The sequence below is a fragment of the Oryx dammah genome, unplaced genomic scaffold (assembly GCF_014754425.2).
Source record: "Oryx dammah isolate SB20612 unplaced genomic scaffold, SCBI_Odam_1.1 HiC_scaffold_10, whole genome shotgun sequence".
Taxonomy (NCBI): domain Eukaryota; kingdom Metazoa; phylum Chordata; class Mammalia; order Artiodactyla; family Bovidae; genus Oryx; species Oryx dammah.
This window is the reverse complement of record NW_024070194.1, coordinates 48,179,442-48,199,633: the sequence shown is the minus strand read 5'-3', so window position 1 is coordinate 48,199,633 and position 20,192 is coordinate 48,179,442. Positions and strand designations below refer to the sequence as shown.

At 38.5% G+C, this 20,192-nt stretch overlaps 1 long non-coding RNA gene across 1 annotated transcript; it reads right to left on the bottom strand.

Moving 5' to 3' along the window:
- Positions 1-17,780: 17,780 nt before the first annotated feature.
- LOC120869011 lies at positions 17,781-18,665 on the bottom strand. The gene is made up of 2 exons (XR_005722392.1): positions 18,567-18,665; positions 17,781-18,359 (listed from the first exon to the last, which is right to left on the bottom strand). It is a non-coding gene; the product is annotated as an uncharacterized LOC120869011 (long non-coding RNA).
- Positions 18,666-20,192: the final 1,527 nt, after the last annotated feature.

Here is a 20,192-nt window from a genome sequence, read left to right as displayed (position 1 = left end):
AGAGGTTAAAGCGTCTGCCTCCAATGCGGGAGACCTGGGTTTGATCCCTGGGTGGGGAAGATCCCCTGGAGAAGGAAATGGCAACCCACTCCAGTATTTTTGGCTGGAGAATCCCATGGACGGAGGAGCCTGGTAGGCTACAGTCCATGGGGTAGCAAAGAGTCAGACACGACTGAGCGACTTCACCTTTCACCTAGCTAAATTCTTCCTATGATATTCGTGTGCATCTTACCCAGATAAGCTCACATCTTGTCTCTGCCTGCATGTGCTCACTTCTCCTTAGATTTGGGGCTAGCTGGTAGCACTTCAACCACTGTTCTCTAATGAGTTCAAGAAAGTTGTGAACTTGAACATTCCTCAAGTTTCTTATTGTTGTAATGATGAGAGTGATGATCATTTAGCTTGATACAGTGGAAGCCAGTCATAGATTAAGCATATATTTAGCCTTAGTCAGTTCAGTCAGTCAGTCGTGTCTGACTCTTTGCGACCCCATGAATTGCAGCACGCCAGGCCTCCCTGTCCATCACCAACTCCCAGAGTTCACTCAGACTCACGTCCATTGAGTCGGTGATGCCATTCAGCCATCTCATCCTCTGTCGTCCCCTTCTCCTCCTGCCCCGAGTCCCTCCCAGCATCATAATCTTTTCCAATGAGTCAACTCTTCGCATGAGGAGGCCAAAGTACTGGAGCTTCAGCTTTAGCATCATTCCTTCCAAAGAAATCCCAGGGCTGATCTCCTTTAGAATGGACTGGTTGGATCTCCTTGCAGTCCAAGGGATTCTCAAGAGTCTTCTCCAACACCACAGTTCAAAAGCCTCAATTCTTTGGTGCTCATCTTTCTTCACAGTCCAACTCTCACATCCATACATGACCACAGGAAAAACCATAGCCTTGACTAGACGGACCTTTGTAGGCAAAGTAATGTCTCTGCTTTTGAATATGTTGTCTAGGTTGGTCATAACTTTCCTTCCAAGGAGTAAGCGTCTTTTAATTTCATGGCTGCAGTCACCATCTGCAGTGATTTTGGAGCCCCCCAAAATAAAGTCTGACACTGTTTCCACTGTTTCCCCATCTATTTCCCATGAAGTGATGGGACCAGATGCCATGATCTTCAGTTTCCTGAATGTTGAGCTTTAAGCCAACTTTTTCCCTCTCCTCTTTCACTTTCATCAAGAGGCTTTTTAGCTCCTCTTCACTTTCTGCCATTAGGGTGGTGTCATCTGCATATCTGAGGTTATTGATATTTCTTCCGGCAATCTTGATTCCAGCTTGTGCCTCTTCCAGTCCAGTGTTTCTCATGATGTACTCTGCATAGAAGTTAAATAAGCAGGTTGACAATATACAGCCTTGACGTACTCCTTTTCCTATTTGGAACCAGTCTGTTGGTCCATGTCCAGTTCTAACTGTTGCTTCCTGACCTGCACGTAGGTTTCTCAAGAGGCAGATCAGGTGGTTTGGTATTCCCATCTCCTTCAGAATTTTCCATAGTTTATTGTGATCCACACAGTCAAAGGCTTTGGTATAGTCAATAAAGCAGAAATAGATGTTTTTCTGGAACTCTCTTGCTTTTTCCATGATCCAGCAGATGTTGGCAATTTGATTTCTGGTTCCTCTCCTTTTCTAAAACCAGCTTGAATATCTGGAAGTTCACGGTTCACGTACTGCTGAAGCCTGGCTTGGAGAATTTTGAGCATTACTTTACTATCATGTGAGATGAGTGCAATTGTGCGGTAGTTTGAGCATTCTTTGGCATTGCCTTTCTTTGGAATTGGAATGAAAACTGACCTTTTCCAGTCCTGTGGCCACTGCTGAGTTTTCCACATTTGCTGGTATATTGAGTGCAGCACTTTCACAGCATCATCTTTTAGGATTTGAAATAGCTCAACTGGAATTCCATCACCTCCACTAGCTTGTTCGTAGTGATGCTTTCTAAGGCCCACTTGACTTCACATTCCAGGATGTCTGGCTCTAGATTAGTGATCACACCATCATGATTATCTTGGTCATGAAGCTCTTTTTTGTACAGTTCTTCTGTGTATTCTTGCCACCTCTTCTTAATATCTTCTGCTTCTGTTAGGTCCATACCATTTCTGTCCTTTATTGAGCCCATCTTTGCATGAAATGTTCGCTTGGTATCTCTAATTTTCTTGAAGAGATCTCTAGTCTTTCCCATTCTGTTGTTTTCCTCTATTTCTTTGCCTTGATCGCTGAAGAAGGCTTTCTTATTTCTTCTTGCTATTTTTTGGAACTTTGCATTCAGACGCTTCTATCTTTCCTTTTCTCCTTTGCTTTTCACTTCTCTTCTTTTCACAGCTATTTGTAAGGCCTCCCCAGACCGCCATTTTGCTTTTTTGCATTTCTTTTTTGGGGGGATGGTCTTGATCCCTGTCTCCTGTACAATGTCACGAACCTCATTCCGTAGTTCAACAGGCACTCTATCTATCAGATCTAGTCCCTTAAATCTATTTCTCACTTCCACTGTATAATCATAAGGGATTAGAATTAGGTCATACCTGAGTGGTCTAGTGGTTTTCCCTACTTTCTTCAATTTAAGTCTGAATTTGGCAATAAGGAGCTCATGATCTGAGCCACCATCAGCTCCTGGTCTTGTTTTTGCTAACTGTATAGAGCTTCTCCATCTTTGGCTGCAAAGAATATAATCAATCTGATTTCGGTGTTGACCATCTGGTGATGTCTACTGCTAAACAGATTCCCCAAATGGCCACAGTGTACCACTTTACAGTCAAACGAACAAGGTAGCTGCTCTACCTCCTTGTAAACACGTGGTAATGTTGATCTTGTCTCTATAAATTTACCTACTTTAAATACCTCATATAAGTGGAATCATACAATATTTCATTTTTGTGTGTCTGGTTTATATCAGCTTCCCTTGTAGCTCAGTCGGTAAAGAATCTGTCTGCAGTGCAGGAGACTCCCCGGGTTCAATCCCTGAGTTGGGAAGATGCCCTGGAGAAGGAAATGGAAACCTACTCCAGTATCCTTGCCTGGAAAATCTCATGGACAGAGGAGCCTGGTGGGCTGCAGTCCATGGGGTTGCAAAGAGTCGGGCTCGACTCAGCGACTAACACTTACTAACGCTTACTTATATCACTCAGCATACTTTTTTAAAGGTTTATTCATGTTGCTTGTGTGTGTGCTGCGTTGCTTCAGTCATGTTCAACTTTTTGTGATCTCATGGACTGTAGCTTTCCAGGCTCCTGTGTCCATAGGATTTTCCAGGAAGGAATACTGGAATGGGTTGCCATTTCCTTCTCTGAATCCATGTTGTAGCACAGACCAGAGTTTCCTTCCTTTTTAAACCTGAAGAATATTTCATTGCTTTTATAAACCATATTTGACTTATTTAACTATTCAAGGACACCTGGATTGTTTCTACCTTGTTCAGTTCAGTTCAGTTCAGTCGCTCAGTCGTGTCTGACTCTTTGCAACCCCATGAATCGCGGCACGCCAGGCCTCCCTGTCCATCACCAACTCCCGAAGTTCACTCAGACTCACGTCCATCGAGTCAGTGATGCCATCCAGCCATCTCATCCTCTGTCGTCCCCTTCTCCTCCTGCCCTCAATCCCTCCCAGCATCAGTCTTTTCCAATGAGTCAACTCTTCGCATGAGGTGGCCAAAGTACTGGAGTTTTCAGCTTTCTACCTTGTTACTATCGTGAATATAATGCTTCTATGAACATTGGCATATAAGTATCAGTTTCAGTCTCTGCTTTCAATTCTTTTGAGTATTTTCTAAGGAATGGTGCTGATCATATGGCGTGGTATGATCACTCTATGTGTACTTTTAGAGGAACCACTAAATGTTTTCCACAGGGCTGCTCTTTTTTATGTTCCCACCAACACTGTACCACGGTTCCAGTTTTCCCACATTTTTACCAATGTGGGTTATCTTCCAGTGTTTCAATACAATAGCCATTGTAATGAGGATTTGAAGTGGTACCTTTCTGTGGTTTTGATTTGCATTTCCCTAATGACTAATAATGTTTGAACATCTTTTTTTTTGCACCTATTGGCCATTTGTATAGAAATGTGTGTTCAAATATTTATTAATTGGGCTGCCTCTGTTGTTGTTGAGTTGTAGGGATTTGTATATTCTGCATATTCTTTATCAGATCTGTGGGTGGTAAATATTTTCTCATGTTTCGTGAGTTGCCTTTTCACTCTAATGATATTGCCCTATGATGCGTAAAAGGCTTTAAAAAAATTTTTTTATGAAGTCCAATTAGTCTATTGTTTATTGTTTCTCTTTTTTTGCTTATTCTTTTGGTGTCTTTTCCAAGATGAGCAAATCCAATATTATGGAGCTTTTTTTCTGTTTTCTTCCAAAGTTTTATAATTGCAGTCTTAAATTAAGGTTTTTATTCATTTTGAGTTAATTTTTATATATGGTAAGGGTTCAACCTCATTCTTTTGCATGTGATTATCCAGTTTTCCCATTTGCTGAAAAGACTGTCCCTTTATTGTTCATTAGCCTTGGCACTTTTGTCAAAAACAAATTGATAATATATGTGAGGATTTATTTTCAGACTCTCTGTTTTATTCCATTGATGTACACATCTGTCTTTATGCCACTGTTTGGACTGCTGTAGCTTTGTAATGTTCTTGAAATAGGGAAGTGTGAGTTCTCCAATTTTGTTCTTTTTTAAAATGTCTTGTTTACTTAGGGACCCATGAGATTTCCTATATCAAAGACCTAACTCTCAGTGACAATATTTGGAGATAGGGTCTTTAGAGAGGTTAAATTAAGGTTAAAGGAAGTAATGAGGGTGGTACTGTAATCTGATATTTATGACTGTTTGTTTTCTTTTTTTTAGCTGCACTGATGCTGATATGTGACCTTAGTTCCTTGACAAGGGGCCCAGGCCCTCAGCAGTGGAAGCGCAGACTCCTAAATCACTGGACTGCCAGGGAATTCCCAGGACTGTTGTTCTTAAAAGAAGAGGAAGAAACACCAGAGAGCTTTTTTCACAACTAGTTAAGGAATGAGCTCTCCCCAGAGACCAGCCCTGATGACATCCTGGCCCTGGACTTCAGAACTACGAGAAAGTAAGTTTCTGTTGCCTAAGTCACCTGGTCTGTGGTGTTTTGCCACGGCAGCCCTCGCACATGGCTGCCTCTACCAACTACTGTGTAGACATGGAGAGTGGGAAATCAAGCACAGTCAGTGGTGACGGTAGCTGGGGCACTCGTAATGGAGATGGTGGGCATTGGACCAGTCTGGGCTACATTCCAGAGAGCAGCCCACAGGACAGGCAGATAGGCTGGAATGTGAGGATGCAGCAATCAAAGGAATTAAATTCCAGATATACTGTAGGTAAATAAAACAGGCCAACTTTTCATTTTCAGTCTGGACTTCAAAAATCACTGAAAAACAGAAATAAGCTTGAAGATGACACAGAAGCTATTTTCAGATGGAAAGAACAGTGCAGTTGTATAAGCACTATCATTTTATGCTGTGATGCTATGTATGTTTCAATAGAACAGGATCCTGAAGTCTGAGGAAACTGAGGCAAAGGCATCTGAAGGAGGCGAAAGCCACTTCCTCCAAATCCCAAAACAAGGCCTTATCTAGGCTCCCCCAACACAGTAACCTACGACTTCTTCCCTCAATGGAGGAAGAACGGACATTATGATAACATTGCTCTTAAATCACTTGGGCACCTATGAGAATATTATCATTTTAATGAGGTATTGGAAATTTCTGTGAAGCCACTCCTTTAGAGCCAAAGTGCAGCCTTCATTTTGCTTTCACATTTTCAGAAAACACCAGACCTTTTCAGAGTAAGACTTTCAGTCCACAGCTGCAGCAGTGTAATCTGCTTTAGTAGTAGAGAAAAACAGAAGTAATTAGTTTTTAATACAGATTTTTTTCTTATTACCAAAGCTTTGCTTTTTTTTTCTTTTTTGGTCATGTTGAACATTAAAAAAACTAAGATCATGGCATCCGGTCCCATCACTTCATGGCAAATAGAAGGGGAAAAAGTGGAAGCGATGACAGATTTTCTCTTCTTGGGCTCCAAAATCACTGCAGATGGTGACTGCAGCCATGAAATTAGAAGACACTTGCTTCTTGGAAGGAAGGCTATGACAAACCTAGACAGCATATTAAAAAGCAAAGACATCGCTTTGCTGACACAGGTCCGTATAGTCAAAGCTATGGCCTTTCCAGTAGTCATGTATGGATATGAGAGCTGGACCATAAAGAAAGCCAAGCACCGAAGAATTGATGCTTTTAAATTGTGCTGGAGGACTCTTGGGAGACCCTTGGACTGAAAGGAGAACTAATCAGTCAATCCTAAAGGAAGTCAACCCTGAATATTCATTACAGAGACTAATGCTGAAGCTGAAGTTCCAATACTTTGGCCACCTGATGTGAAGAGCTGACTCATTAGAAAAGACCCTGATGCTAGGAAAGACTGAAGGCAAAAGAAGAAGGAGGTGAAATGAACTGGGGCAAACTCTGGGAGATAGTGAGAGTCAAGGAGGCCTGGCATGCTGTAGTCCATGGTGCTGCAAAGAGTCGGACGCGATTTAGCGACTGAACAACAATGTGATGCTACACAACCAATTTCCCAGAGCCTTCTGTAGCTGATGGGCCTTCTCTGCCTAGAATATGTGTTCTTTTGAGTACAGTTCCTCCTGGATATGAGGAATAAGAAGACAGGAGAGTACCAAAGTTGGGGGCAGAGATGTGCACAGATGCTCTTAAATGAAGCAAACTGCTGTTATTCTGTTATATGCCTGATTTGGCTCAAATTTTATTCACTTATTCATGTCCCATACTAAAACCACCCAATCAAAATTGGAATAGTAGCTTTAATTTATCCAACAATGACATTATGATTCTGATCTATTGACCACCATCCAGTCTTATTGTCAGCCACAATGTTAAGCTGTCAAAAAGCACAAAATATTTACCACTGCTTTGCTGCATGTAAATGGTAATGTGGCAGTTTTTATTAGCAAAATTACTATTAAATTCATTTCTAAAATTTTTCTTATCCAAGATTATGTAGTATTTTTCTTAGTCACAGCTATAAACTCCTTGAAAATTAATATTTATGTCAAGAAATAAAAATCATAATGAATATTCTATCAAAAATGAATTATGACTTATTCATATATTTTAGGATCAAGTATTATTGCTGTATGTTTGAAGCATTATTTTTTCTGGCATTGTATCTGGAGTACATATAACCTTGTTATTCATCACTTGTTAACTACATATTAAAACAATACCCATCACTATTCTTTTTTTTTCTTTTCATATCAATGTGAGTCATGAAACTTCTACTTTTCCTCCAACACTTAAGACTAAGTTCTTTCATTTAAATGAGCGGAGTGTTCAAATCTAAAGCAGTTTTCAGAGGAAGAAACCAACCACAGATACAGTCTCACAAAATTATTTTCATTAAACCTAAGAAAGATATAAATATCCAAATTTAGAAGTTTCCAACTATCTAAATTAGTGTTTTTAAGATCAAAAGGCATTATTTTTAAAAGAAAACATAGAGCCACATTTCCAGTTGTTCTGTTTCAAGATCAGTAATACGATGCCTGTTCGAGCTTGCTTCCTTTACCCCTGTAACTGCTGTAATTAATATAAGTCCTAATGCATACAATTACTTTCCTGAAACACAAAAAATAGCTTACTGGCAACAGACACTTGTGAACATATTTGAAATTAATTTAGTTCCTCTTACTCTTAGGGGGAAGAAAAACCAAAAGATTAAGATCGATATAAATAACTTTTTTTATAGTAGGTTTAAAAAAAGTACAATGCTTTTTTCAATTAATATATTTGTCATCATTAAAATGATTTTTAAAAGTCCAAAGGAGTACCTTTTTAATGGATAATTATAAGGTTATCAAAATAAATCTAGTTTAGAGAGTAACTGATGAAAAGCCAAAGATTACTAATAAAATTCAAGCTTTTTAAAGGGTTAAAAAAGTATAACCCTAATCATCATATGACTTCTATTAATCAATACTGTCTCTGCTTCCAGAGAGTAATAGACTAGATTTACTATCCCACTTAAGACAACTAAAATGTCTATGACAAAAGTTTTCATGACTTTGGACATAAAGGAAAAAGAAATGAGCCATGAGAGAGGGTTTTCCCAGCTCACTGCCTTGAGTTTCCCTGATGCAGCCATGGGGAGTCAAGAAGATGGAGACCCAGGTACCACAGGTTGCAAAGCAGAACACCAGAGAAAAGAGAGGGGCACAGATGGCATAGAGTTGGCCCTTGTTTTTCAGTCCTTTCTGCCTCTTTGCCTTTTAATTGAAGAGTTCAATCTACTTTCATTTAAAGCAATTGCTGGTAAAGCAATTTTATTTCTGCCATTAATTTTTTTTTCTATATCCTATTTTTTGGTTCCTCAATTCCTCTATTACTATCTAGTGTTATTTGTTCTAGAGTACTATTATGATTATCTTATTTACTTTTCTGTATATTTTTTACTTATTAGTGGTTATCCTATGGATTAAAATTTGCATCCTAGAACTGTAACAATCTACTTTGAGTACCAATTTACCTTCAATAATGCACAAAATTTCTGCTATTACACAACTTTGCTCCTCCTTCCTGTTGTAACGGTCACTAATTATATCTTTGTACACCATGTCCATTACATGGATTTATTTAACTTATATGCAGAGTACATCATGAGAAATACTGGCTGGAAGAAGCACAAGCTGAAATCAAGATTGCTAGGAGAAATATCAATAACCTCAAATATGGAGATGACACCATCCTTATGGCAGGAAGTGAAGAACTAAAGAGCCTCTTGATGAAAGTGAAAGAGGAGAGTGAAAAAGTTGGCTTAAAGCTGAACATTCAGAAAATTAAGATCATGGCATCTGGTCCCATCACTTCATGGCAAATAGATAGGGAAACAGTGGCTGATTTTATTTTTCTGGGCTCCAAAATCACTGCAGACAGTGACTGCAGCCATGAAATTAAAAGACGCTTACTCCTTGGAAGGAAAGTTATGATCGACATAGACAGCATAGTAAAAAGCAGACATTACTTTGTCAACAAAGGTCCATCTAGTCAAGGCTATGGTTTCTCCAGTAGTCATGGATGGCTATAAAGAAAGCTGAGCACCAAAGAACTGATGCTTTTGAACTGTGGTGTTGGAGAAGACTTGAGAGTCCCTTTGAGTGCAAGGAGATCCAACCAGTCCATTCTAAAGATCAGTCCTGGGTGTTCACTGGAAGGACTGATGTTGAAGCGGAAACTCCAATACTTTGGCCACCTGATGCAGAGAGCTGACTCATTTGAAAAGACCCTGATGCTGGGAAAGATTGAAGGCAGGAGGAGAAGGGGACGACAGAGGACGAGATGGTTGGATGGCATCACTGATACAATGGACATCGGTTTGGGTAGACTCCGGCAGTTGATGGACAGGGAGGCCTGGCGTGCTGCGGTTCATGGGGTTGCAGAGTCATACACAACTGACTGAACTGAACTGAACTGTCCATTACATAGATTTATAATCAATTTTATGCATTTGTTGCTTAAATCATATATAAAAGAAAAATTACCAAAAAATACAGTAATAACAGTTAACCTCATTCTTGTACTTTGTCATATGGCTTGGAGTTACATCTAATGCTCTTCATGGAAGTCTGAAAGTTCCCATTAGCATCTCTTGTCAGGCAGGTCTCCAGGTGACTAGCTGCCTCAGCTTTTGTTCATCTAGGAAAATCCTATTGCTCCTTCATCTCTGAAGGACAGTTTTGCCAGATACAGTATTATTTATTAATTCTGGGTGCACTGGGTCTTTCTTGCTGTGCATGGGCTTTCTCTAGCTGCAGTGAGAGGGGACTACTCTCCAGCTGTGGTGCATGGGCTTCTCATCGCGGCGACCTCTGCTATAGGGAACAGGCTCTAGGCACATGGGCTTCAGCAGTTACAGCACACGCGCTCAGCAGTTGCAGCGCGGCCTCAGTAGTTGGGGCCTAACAGCTTAGTTGCTCCACAGCAATGTGGGATCCTCCTGGATCAAGGATGGAACCCGTATCCCCTGCATTAGTAGGCGGATTCTCATCCACTGGGTCACCAGGAAAGTCCCAGCTACAGCATTCTTGCTTGATAGGACTTTTCCTTCCAGCACTTTCAATGTATTATCCACTCTCTGGCATCCATGATTTTTGATAAGAAATTGGCTCTTAATTGTAGGTCTTGTACTTATTTCATATCAGAGAAAAGAACTGTATTAGAACCAATGTACTATAAGAAACGCAACCAAATCAAACATCCAGTGCTTTGAAGCACAGATAACAAATTCGATAATCATAACAAATGCCACTAAACTGATATACTAAAACTAGTATTTCAAAATTTTCCTAAATGTGTGATCGGGTATGCTTTTGATGGTCTTGGAAAACAAATACTCCACATTTCCCAGTGTAATGAACTTTTATTTTTAAAGCAAAACAGATTTCATTGCACAGAATTTAAAACAGACGGTAGCTTATGTAACTAAATCTAATGGCCTAAAATATTTTCTCCTAAATCATGCTGCACATATTTTATTAATCTATGAATAAAATTTATTCCAGGATGGTACTGCACATATTTAATCATACTCAAGGCTTTCTTCATGCAGAAGATCAAATATAGCTAATATTGCTTAGAAAATGGGAACCACAGAGGGCTTAAGAATTAAGAAACGTTTTAAACCACATTTCAATTCAACTACTACTTAATGCAATTTTTACTGAAGCATCAAGAAGTTTGAAGAACTGGCTTTGTTCAGAGCAACCAAGATAAAAACATCAAATAATTTCAGTTTTTAAAATGGCATTATGAAATATTTAGAGACTTGAATTAAGGTTTCTGGCAATATAGCAGAGCTAGAATACATGTAGCAAATTATCAACATAAGTTGAAAACTAACAAAAGAAGGATGGCTATTTTTAATTGCTATATATCTATTACCTAAACAAATATAAGCTGATAATTTAGCTGAAATCTATAAATATGAAATAGTTAAATATTAGAAAAATAACTCGTAACATAGAAAAGAAACAGAAGTATTTCACTGATGCAAAAATGCACTAAAATTTTGTGTTCATAAATAAGATACCTAATAACATACACCTAAAATTGAAAAGAGAACTCTCTTATAAATCATAATATTTCCATGGAGCATTTTGGCCTAAAATGCTTTCATTCTTGATCTCAACCCAGATAAATATTTTGGAAAACTGGAAGAAAAATTGTATTTCATGGTTGTTTGAGGTATCTGAATATGGCTGGAAAAAGAAGATATTTTCCCCATTCTCATTTGGGCGCTTTGCCATTCATTCACACATGGCATAAATTTAAACTCTGAACTGGCATGGACAAAATCCTCTGTGAGGATATCACAATTCAGAAATAAAAGCTGGCAATTTCTGACTTTTGAAGCAGAGCACAAACAACATCTGTAATACCTGTTTCCTCAGTGGTGAACTAGGCTTTCCATCTGGCCAGGCATCTGCACGACTCAAGGCTTGTTGGCAAATGAGACATCATGTGAAAGCCCCTTACAAGGAATTAAACTGTATGAACAGTATACATCATCCCTATAAAGCTAAAAATGTTTATACATACATATAGGACCAGAAGCTGGAGTCAAAAAGAACTCAGTGGCTTCCAGTAACAGCAGCCTGAGTGGTACATACCAGTTCTCACTGAAAACAGCTCTGCAGCTGGGCAAGACAAATGGCAGCAGCTTGAAAGCATCCAAATGCTAACAAGGCAGTGAAAGCCTAAGGACCGTGGCCATGCAAATCTACAGAGGTGAGCCTACCACATGGGACTGCTTTCCCCATGGAGACATCTGCCAACGAGGTGATCAGAGCTGAGCAGGACTTTCAGAAGGATGGCTGGAAAAGGGGACAAGAACTGGAGCTCAGGGCCGCCCAAGAAGGGCCCTGCTGAGCGCTCCTGGCTTTGGGTGATGCTAGAATACGGAACTGAACCCAACTTCAAATCTCAAGCCCTTTCTGGATCACGGAGATCCAGGATCCTAAGTGACCCCTACCCACCTACCAGAAACAAGGATAAACCCATTCTGAAGGAAGATCAACAGTGCCCTCCCTCATCTGTTTTCCACACACAAAACACCACCAGTCAGGCAGCCTAGGAGGGAGTCAGCACCACGAGTCACAGAGCAGACCAGATAACTGAGTCATCAGGCAGACTTCATAGGAAAATCGAAGAGGAGACTAAGAATTCTGACAGAAAATCAGAAAAAATAATTTGAAATTCCAGAACTGGGGGGAAAAAAACTCAACTGGAATTAAGAATTGAATGAATGGGTTTAAAAAATTAGACACAGCTAAAGAAAAAAGTTGATGAGCCGTAATATAGGTTAGAAACACCCAGAATGAAGACATGAAAGACAGAAAAAAAAAAAGATTGAAAGTTTTCTGAAACTGATAAAAGATATTTTTACATCATTAAGTAATGCTGAACAACTACACATTAGAATCATATGCGCCAACAAAATCAGCACTGTTCATGTTTGAGAAAACTCCCTCTGACAGACAATCCCATATCTCCAATAAATCACAAGAGAAAAAGAAAAATGAAGCAGAAACCTAAGAATTAGACTTTGGAAACAAGTCAACCAATCACTGAGTAGGGACTGTAACTGGATCCTGATTAAAATATTCTTGGGAAAAAAGACAGCTGTGATATCCATAAGACAATTGGAAACTTCAACTCTAAGTGGGTATGAAGATATGAGAGATTTATTGTTTTTGTTCTACTTAGGTTTGATAATAACTTGATTGTGTTATAAAAAAGTTACCTTTTGGTGGTAATTGATAAAATGACAGAATGACTGAAATAGGCTTAAAATAATACCGATTGGGTAAATAAATGGGGTTATACATTAAAGCAAATTTGCCACGAGTTAATTACTGAAACAGGTGATGGATTTATGCAAAAAAGGTCCATCTAGTCAAGGCTATGGTTTCTCCAGTAGTCATGGATGGATGTGAGAATTGGACTATAAAGAAAGCTAAGCACAGAAGAATTGATGCTTTTGAACTGTGGTATTGGAGAAGACTCTTGAGAGTCCCTTGGACTGCAAGGAGATCCAACCAGTCCATCCTAAAGGAGATCAGTCCTGGGTGTTCATTGGAGGGACTGATGTTGAAGCTGAAACTCCAATACTTTGGTCACCTGATGTGGAGAGCTGACTCATTTGAAAAGACCCTGATGCTGGGAAAGATTGAGGGCAGGAGGAGAAGGGGACGACAGAGGACGAGATGGTTGGATGGCATCACTGATACAATGGACATGGGTTTGGGTGGACTACGGGAATTGGTGATGGACAGGGAGGCCTGGCGTGCTGTGGTTCATGGGGTCGCAAAGAGTCAGACACGACTGAGCGACTGAACTGAACTGATTATACTTTTCAGTTTACTTCTGTGTTCAAAATTCTCCATAATAATAAAGTTTTACATAATTATCAGTAAGCTTGACCATCTTTATTACTTGTCCATTTCAACTGCTTCTGTATCTTTTTCTTTGCCTATTACTTAAACATTTGTGGAGCTCATTATCAGAAAAAAACAGCCCTTTTCTACAGTATCAGAATTTTGTTTACAGCTGTCATGTGGCATGGCTTCTCATTTTAAAGTAGTCAAATTTATCAATATATTCTTTTATAAATTCATGTCATATTTGAAAAGGCACCCTTTTCTACTTGAAGTTCATAATATTCATCTAGGATGTTTAGTACTTTATGGTTTCACTTCTCCCCTTTCACATTTGAATTCTGACCCACTTGGAATTTATTTGGGTATAAGAGTGAGACTGGGACCAAACTGTTTTTTTTTTTCCTTCCAGTAGCTACCAATTGTCCCTGGTAGCTCAGATGGTAAAGAATCTGCAATGCAGGAGATGCAGGTTTGATCCCTGGGTGAGGAAGATCCCTTGGAGAAGGGAATGGCTACCCACTCCAGTATATTCTTGCCTGGAGAATTCCATGGACGGAGGAGCCTGGTGGGCTACAAGTCCATGGGGTTGCAAACACTCAGATACGACTGAAGTGATTAAGCACACACCAGTTGTCCCAAGAGGATTTACTGAATACTCCATCTTTCTATTGACCTGAAATGTTGCCCTTTTTCATACCACTATAAATCCCCACATATATCTTGAATATATTTCTGGACTGTTCTATTGGTTTGTCTGTCTCAAACCAGAAATATTCTGTTTGAATTATCTTATTTCATATTTTCATGTCATTTGTCAAAATAAAAAAAAATTCTTTCTTTTAGTGAGTTTTGTCTATCCTTACTCATACACTTTCAATGACTTCTAAGTTTCTTTTAAATATCCTTATGGAATTTTAATTGACTACATCATCATTAACCAATATGTAGGCAAAACTGTTACCCTTATATTAAGCCTTTCTATCCAAGAACAAAAATCATTTTTCTAGGAATTCAAACCTTTCATCTCTTGGTATGTCTCAATTTTGAGTGTCTGGTACAGAGCAATCATGGGTAAATGTTTACTGAATGAATAACTCCATTATACCAGTATTCTGGGATTAAGTGTCACAAGTAAAGAAGTTTGAAAACTTTAAAATCAGTGGAGTTTATAACACCTATCCTACTCAAACTCTTCCAGAAAATTGCAGAGGAAGGTAAACTTCCAAACTCATTCTATGAGGCCACCATCACCCTAATACCAAAACCTGATAAAGATGCCACAAAAAGAGAAAACCACAGGCCAATATCATTGATGAACACAGATGCAAAACAAAATCCTAGCAATCAGAATCCAACAACATATTAAAAAGATCATACATCGTGACCAAGTTGGCTTTATCCCAGGGATGCAAGGATTCTTCAATATCCACAAATCAATCAATGTAATACACCACATTAACAAATTGAAAAATAAAAACCATATGATTATCTCAATAGATGCAGAGAAAGCCTTTGACAAAATTCAACATCCATTTATGAGAAAAAACTCTCCAGAAAGCAGGAGTAGAAGGAACATACCTCAACATAATAAAAGCTATATATGACAAACCCACAGCAAACATTATCCTCAATGGTGAAAAACTGAAAGCATTTCCCCTAAAGTCAGGAACAAGACAAGGGTGCCCACTTTCACCATTACTATTCAACATGGTTTTGGAAGTTTTGGCCACAGCAATCAGAGCAGAAAAAGAAATAAAAGGAATCCAAATTGGAAAAGAAGAAGTAAAACTCTCACTGTTTGCAGATGACATGATTCTCTACATAGAAAACCCTAAAGACTTCTCCAGAAAATTACTAGAGCTAATCAATGAATATAGTAAAGTTGCAGGATATAAAATCAACACACAGAAATCCCTTGCATTCCTGTACACTAATAATGAGAAAATAGAAAGAGAAATTAAGGAAACAATTCCATTCACCATTGCAATGAAAAGAATAAAATACTTAGGAATATATCTACCTAAAGAAACTAAAGACCTATATATAGAAAACTATAAAACACTGGTGAAAGAAATCAAAGAGGACACTAATAGATGGAGAAATATACCATGTTCATGGATCAGAAGAATCAATATAGTGAAAATGAGTATACTACCCAAAACAATTTACAGATTCAATGCAATCCCTATCAAGCTACCAACGGTATTTTTCACAGAGTTAAAACAAATAATTTCACAATTTATATGGAAATACAAAAAACCTCAAATAGCCAAAGCAATCTTGAGAAAGAAGAATGGAACAGGAGGAATCAACCTGCCTGACTTCAGGCTCTACTACAAAGCCACAGTCATCAAGACAGTATGGTACTGGCACAAAGACAGAAATAGAGATCAATGGAACAAAATAGAAAGCCCAGAGATAAATCCATGCACCTATGAACACTTTATCTTTGACAAAGGAGGCAAGAATATACAATGGATTAAAGACAATCTCTTTAACAAGTGGTGCTGGGAAAACTGGTCAACCACTTGCAAAAGAATGAAACTAGAACACCTTCTAACACCATACACAAAAATAAACTCAAAATGGATTAAAGATCTAAACATAAGACCAGAAACTATAAAACTCCTAGAGGAGAACATAGGCAAACACTCTCTGACATACATCACAGCGGGATCCTCTATGATCCACCTCCAAGAATATTGGAAATAAAACCAAAAATAAACAAATGGGACTTAATTAAACTTAAAAGCTTCTGCACAACAAAGGAAACTATAAGCAAGGTGAAAAGACAGCCTTCAGAATGGGAGAAAATAATAGCAAATGAAGCAACGGACAAACAACTAATCTCAAAAATATACAAGCAACTCCTGCAGCTCAATTCCAGAAAAATAAATGACCCAATCAAAAAATGGGCCAAAGAACTAAATAGACATTTCTCCAAAGAAGACATACAGATGGCTAACAAACACATGAAAAGATGCTCAACATCACTCATTATCAGAGAAATGCAAATCAAAACTATAACGAGGTAGCATTTCTCGCCAGTCAGAATGGCTGCGATCCAAAAGTCTACAAGCAATAAATGCTGGAGAGGGTGTAGAGAAAAGGGAACCCTCTTACACTGTTGGTGGGAATGCAAACTAGTACAGCCACTATAGAGAACAGTGTGGAGATTCCTTAAAAAACTGGAAATAGAACTGCCTTATGACCCAGCAATCCCACTGCTGGGCATACACACCAAGGAAACCAGAACTGAAAGAGACACGTGTACCCCAATGTTCATCGCAGCACTGTTTATAATAGCCAGGACATGGAAGCAACCTAGATGTCCATTGGCAGATGAATGGATAAGAAAGCTGTGATACATATACACAATGGAGTATTACTCAAAGAATACATTTGAATCAGTTCTAATGAGGTGGATGAAACTGGAGCCTATTATACAGAGTGAAGTAAGCCAGAAAGAAAAACACCAACACAGTACTAATGCATATATATGGAATTTATAAAGATGGTAACGATAATCCTGTATGTGAGACAGCAAAAGAGTCACAGATATACAGAACAGTCTTTTGGACTCTGTGGGAGAGCGGGAGGGTGGGATGATTTGGGAGAATGGCATTGAAACATGTATAATGTCATATAAGAAACGAATCGCCAGTCCAGGTTCAATGCAGAATACAGGATGCTTGGGGCTGGTGCACTAGGATGACCCAGAGGGATGGGATGGGGAGGGAGGTGAGAGGGGGGGTTCAGGATTGAGAACATGTGTACACTCGTGGTGGATTCATGTTGATGTATGGCAAAACCAATACAATATTGTAAAGTAGTTAGCCTCCAATTAAAATAAATAAATTAAAAAAATCAGTGGAGTTTATAAAGAGAATATATTCTGAGGTTACAGAAGAAGCCAGTGCTTTTTACTAATTAGAATTTTCAACTAGTATCTATTTTGTATATCTCATAGTTAGAATGACCTTAAAGCTCTGTAAAATTCCAAGGTAACTTTAGAATTACAATAAATAAACACAATTTACTGTAAAATGTACTTTCTTGCCTCCTATTCCTTTGAAAACTGATGGCTGTTTACATGGGTACACAAAAGAAGGAAAACATTGGGTGGGAAACTAGCTAGTAGATCATTAAATTAGAAGAGAGGTAATGACATAAACTAAGCTGATCATAACAGAAATAGAGTTAATAAAACAAAGTGCAAAAAAAGAAAGGGTCCAAAGGATCTGAGTTTGACCTATGGTGGTAGAGAACAAGGGTACCAACAACAGAAATAAGAAAATAATGAAGCTAGCCAATTTTAAGGAAGAAAATAATTTTAATTTAAAACAGGTCAAATTGGAGGTAAAGCACAAACTCCAGCACACCAATCATGATAAAGTTTTAGAGGTGGGACTAAAATAATGATTTGATAGTCCTATAGCCAGAAGTGAGCATGAAACTCTGGAAATCAGTGATATATGGAAAAAATATATTTATTCGAACCCATCTTATCACTTAATAACAGATAAGTGAAGTGCCACTGCTCATTGTTATTCTTAGTCATCACTTCTTTAGCAAAGCAAAATATAAAAATATTTTGATCAAATAAAAATATAAAATATGCCAGAAATGCTGTAAGTTTTTTTTTAAAAATTCAGTGATATAAAGCTGAGGAGACCACTCAGTCCTGGTAACCAAGCTTTATAACCAGTAATGCCAAGAAATGAAGCAGGGAAACTTCAAAGATGCTTACTGTAGGTTTAACCAGAGAACCTGGGGAAAGGGAACATTTTCACATAAATCATACACAAACAACCCTTCTAAAATCACCAAATTAACTGCTAAAAAAGAAAAGCAAGGGGAAACTTGCGCCACTTCTATACTGATATGTGTATCTGTAAATAAGTAAGTAAAGTCGCTCAGTCGTGTCCGACTCTTTGCGACCCTATGGACTGTAGCCTACCAGGCTCCTCCCTCCATGGAATTCTCTAGGCAAGAGTACTGGAGTGGGTTGCCATTTCCTTCTCCAGGGGATCTTCCCAACCCAGGGATCGAACCCAGGTCTCCCGCATTCCAGGCAGACACTTTAACCTCTGAGCCACCAGTAGAACTGTAATACACATTTTGAAAGTCTCTCAGTAGTGTCTCTTTGCGATCCCATGGACCATACAGTCCATGGAATTCTCCAGGCCAGAATACTGGAGTGGGTAGCCTTTCCCCTTCTCCAGGGGATCTTCCCAACTCAGGGATTGAACCCAGGTCTCCTGCATTGCGGGTGGATTCTTTACCAGCTGAGTTACAAGGGAAGCCCAAGAATACTGGAGTGTAGTCTATCCCTTCTCCAGGGATCTTCCTGACCCAGGAACTGAATCAAGATCTCCTGCATTGCAGGTGGATTCTTTACCAATTGAGCTATGAGGAAAGCCTTTTAGCCTTTCCCTTCCCCAGGGGATCGTCCCAACCCAAGGATCAAACCACGTCTCCTGCATTGCAAGGTGGATTCTTTACATATGTTACACGGAATGAAAAAAAAAATCAGTTTTTAAATTTAGAAATTCATTGTAAGGCATCAGCCAGCTTCATAATCCATCTTTTACTCAGTTTTTGAGATAAAAAGATGATATTAATGTTATTTCATACACTCTTCAAGTCCATGTGTAAGTTAGGTGAAGAGTAATTAAAATCCTCATCATTAAGCTACATTAACCTAAGCCAAGTAACTGAACTGTGCAATAGGATGTTTCAAAATGGATGACTTCCACTGTACCTGACACGTTAATGAATTCTGGTGGCACAGAATATAACACTGACTTAATTTGTAATCTTTCATTAATTTGCTCCATTTTATTTCACAGCATCCATTACAGCAAGTTTTCACTGTGTCATACTTCAAAACACAACCGGAAAAGATAATTTATAACTTATATTTTTCATTAATTTAGACTTGGTCTATTCCAAATTAAGTATTTTACCATACTATGTATTCTTCATGGTGTAACAATGACTGTTTCAAGTCCCATCTTTCCAATACTCTTTTAAAAATATCTTGGCACCATATCCTAAAAGATTAGAAATTTTGCTGTGGAAAAAAAAAGTTTAAATGTATTCATCTACTGTCTTTAGTCTAGTTTTGATTCTACTGAGTACTTAAAGATGAGGGAATACACATACACACAAATAACATAAGGGATCACATTTAAAATATAGTGTATTTTAAAAATAATTTGTGTTGATTTATATATCCTGTGCCATAGATATTTCAGTTTAAAGATTCCATCTAAAATAGACATTTTCTGGGAGTTGCTCCATGGGAATTCCAGAGGAACACTGTAATGTTTATACTCGTTGGAGTATGTATCCACAAGTAATTGAGCTCAGCATGGAAACTAAAATAAGCCTTTCAAGTATTTAAAATAAATTTTCCAACATCATCCCAAGGTGAAAAGTGATTTCTGGTCATGTTTTCATTCCTTCCCAAGTATATACTGCAAAGAATTTCTCATTAGTAAGGCTTTACATAAAATCATATGTCTTGACCTGATGATATTTCCTGGTGATAGCTTTAAACCACTTAGTCTTAACTTTCTTGTGAAATACTCTTGCTAGGTGTATGAGAGTCAGCTTCTGGACCTGTGTGAAAACTTTAACAACCAATTTTATCTAACTTAATAATGGGACCTAAGGTACTCAAATTTGCTAAGAAAAAAGGAGCGGCCCTTGAGAACTAT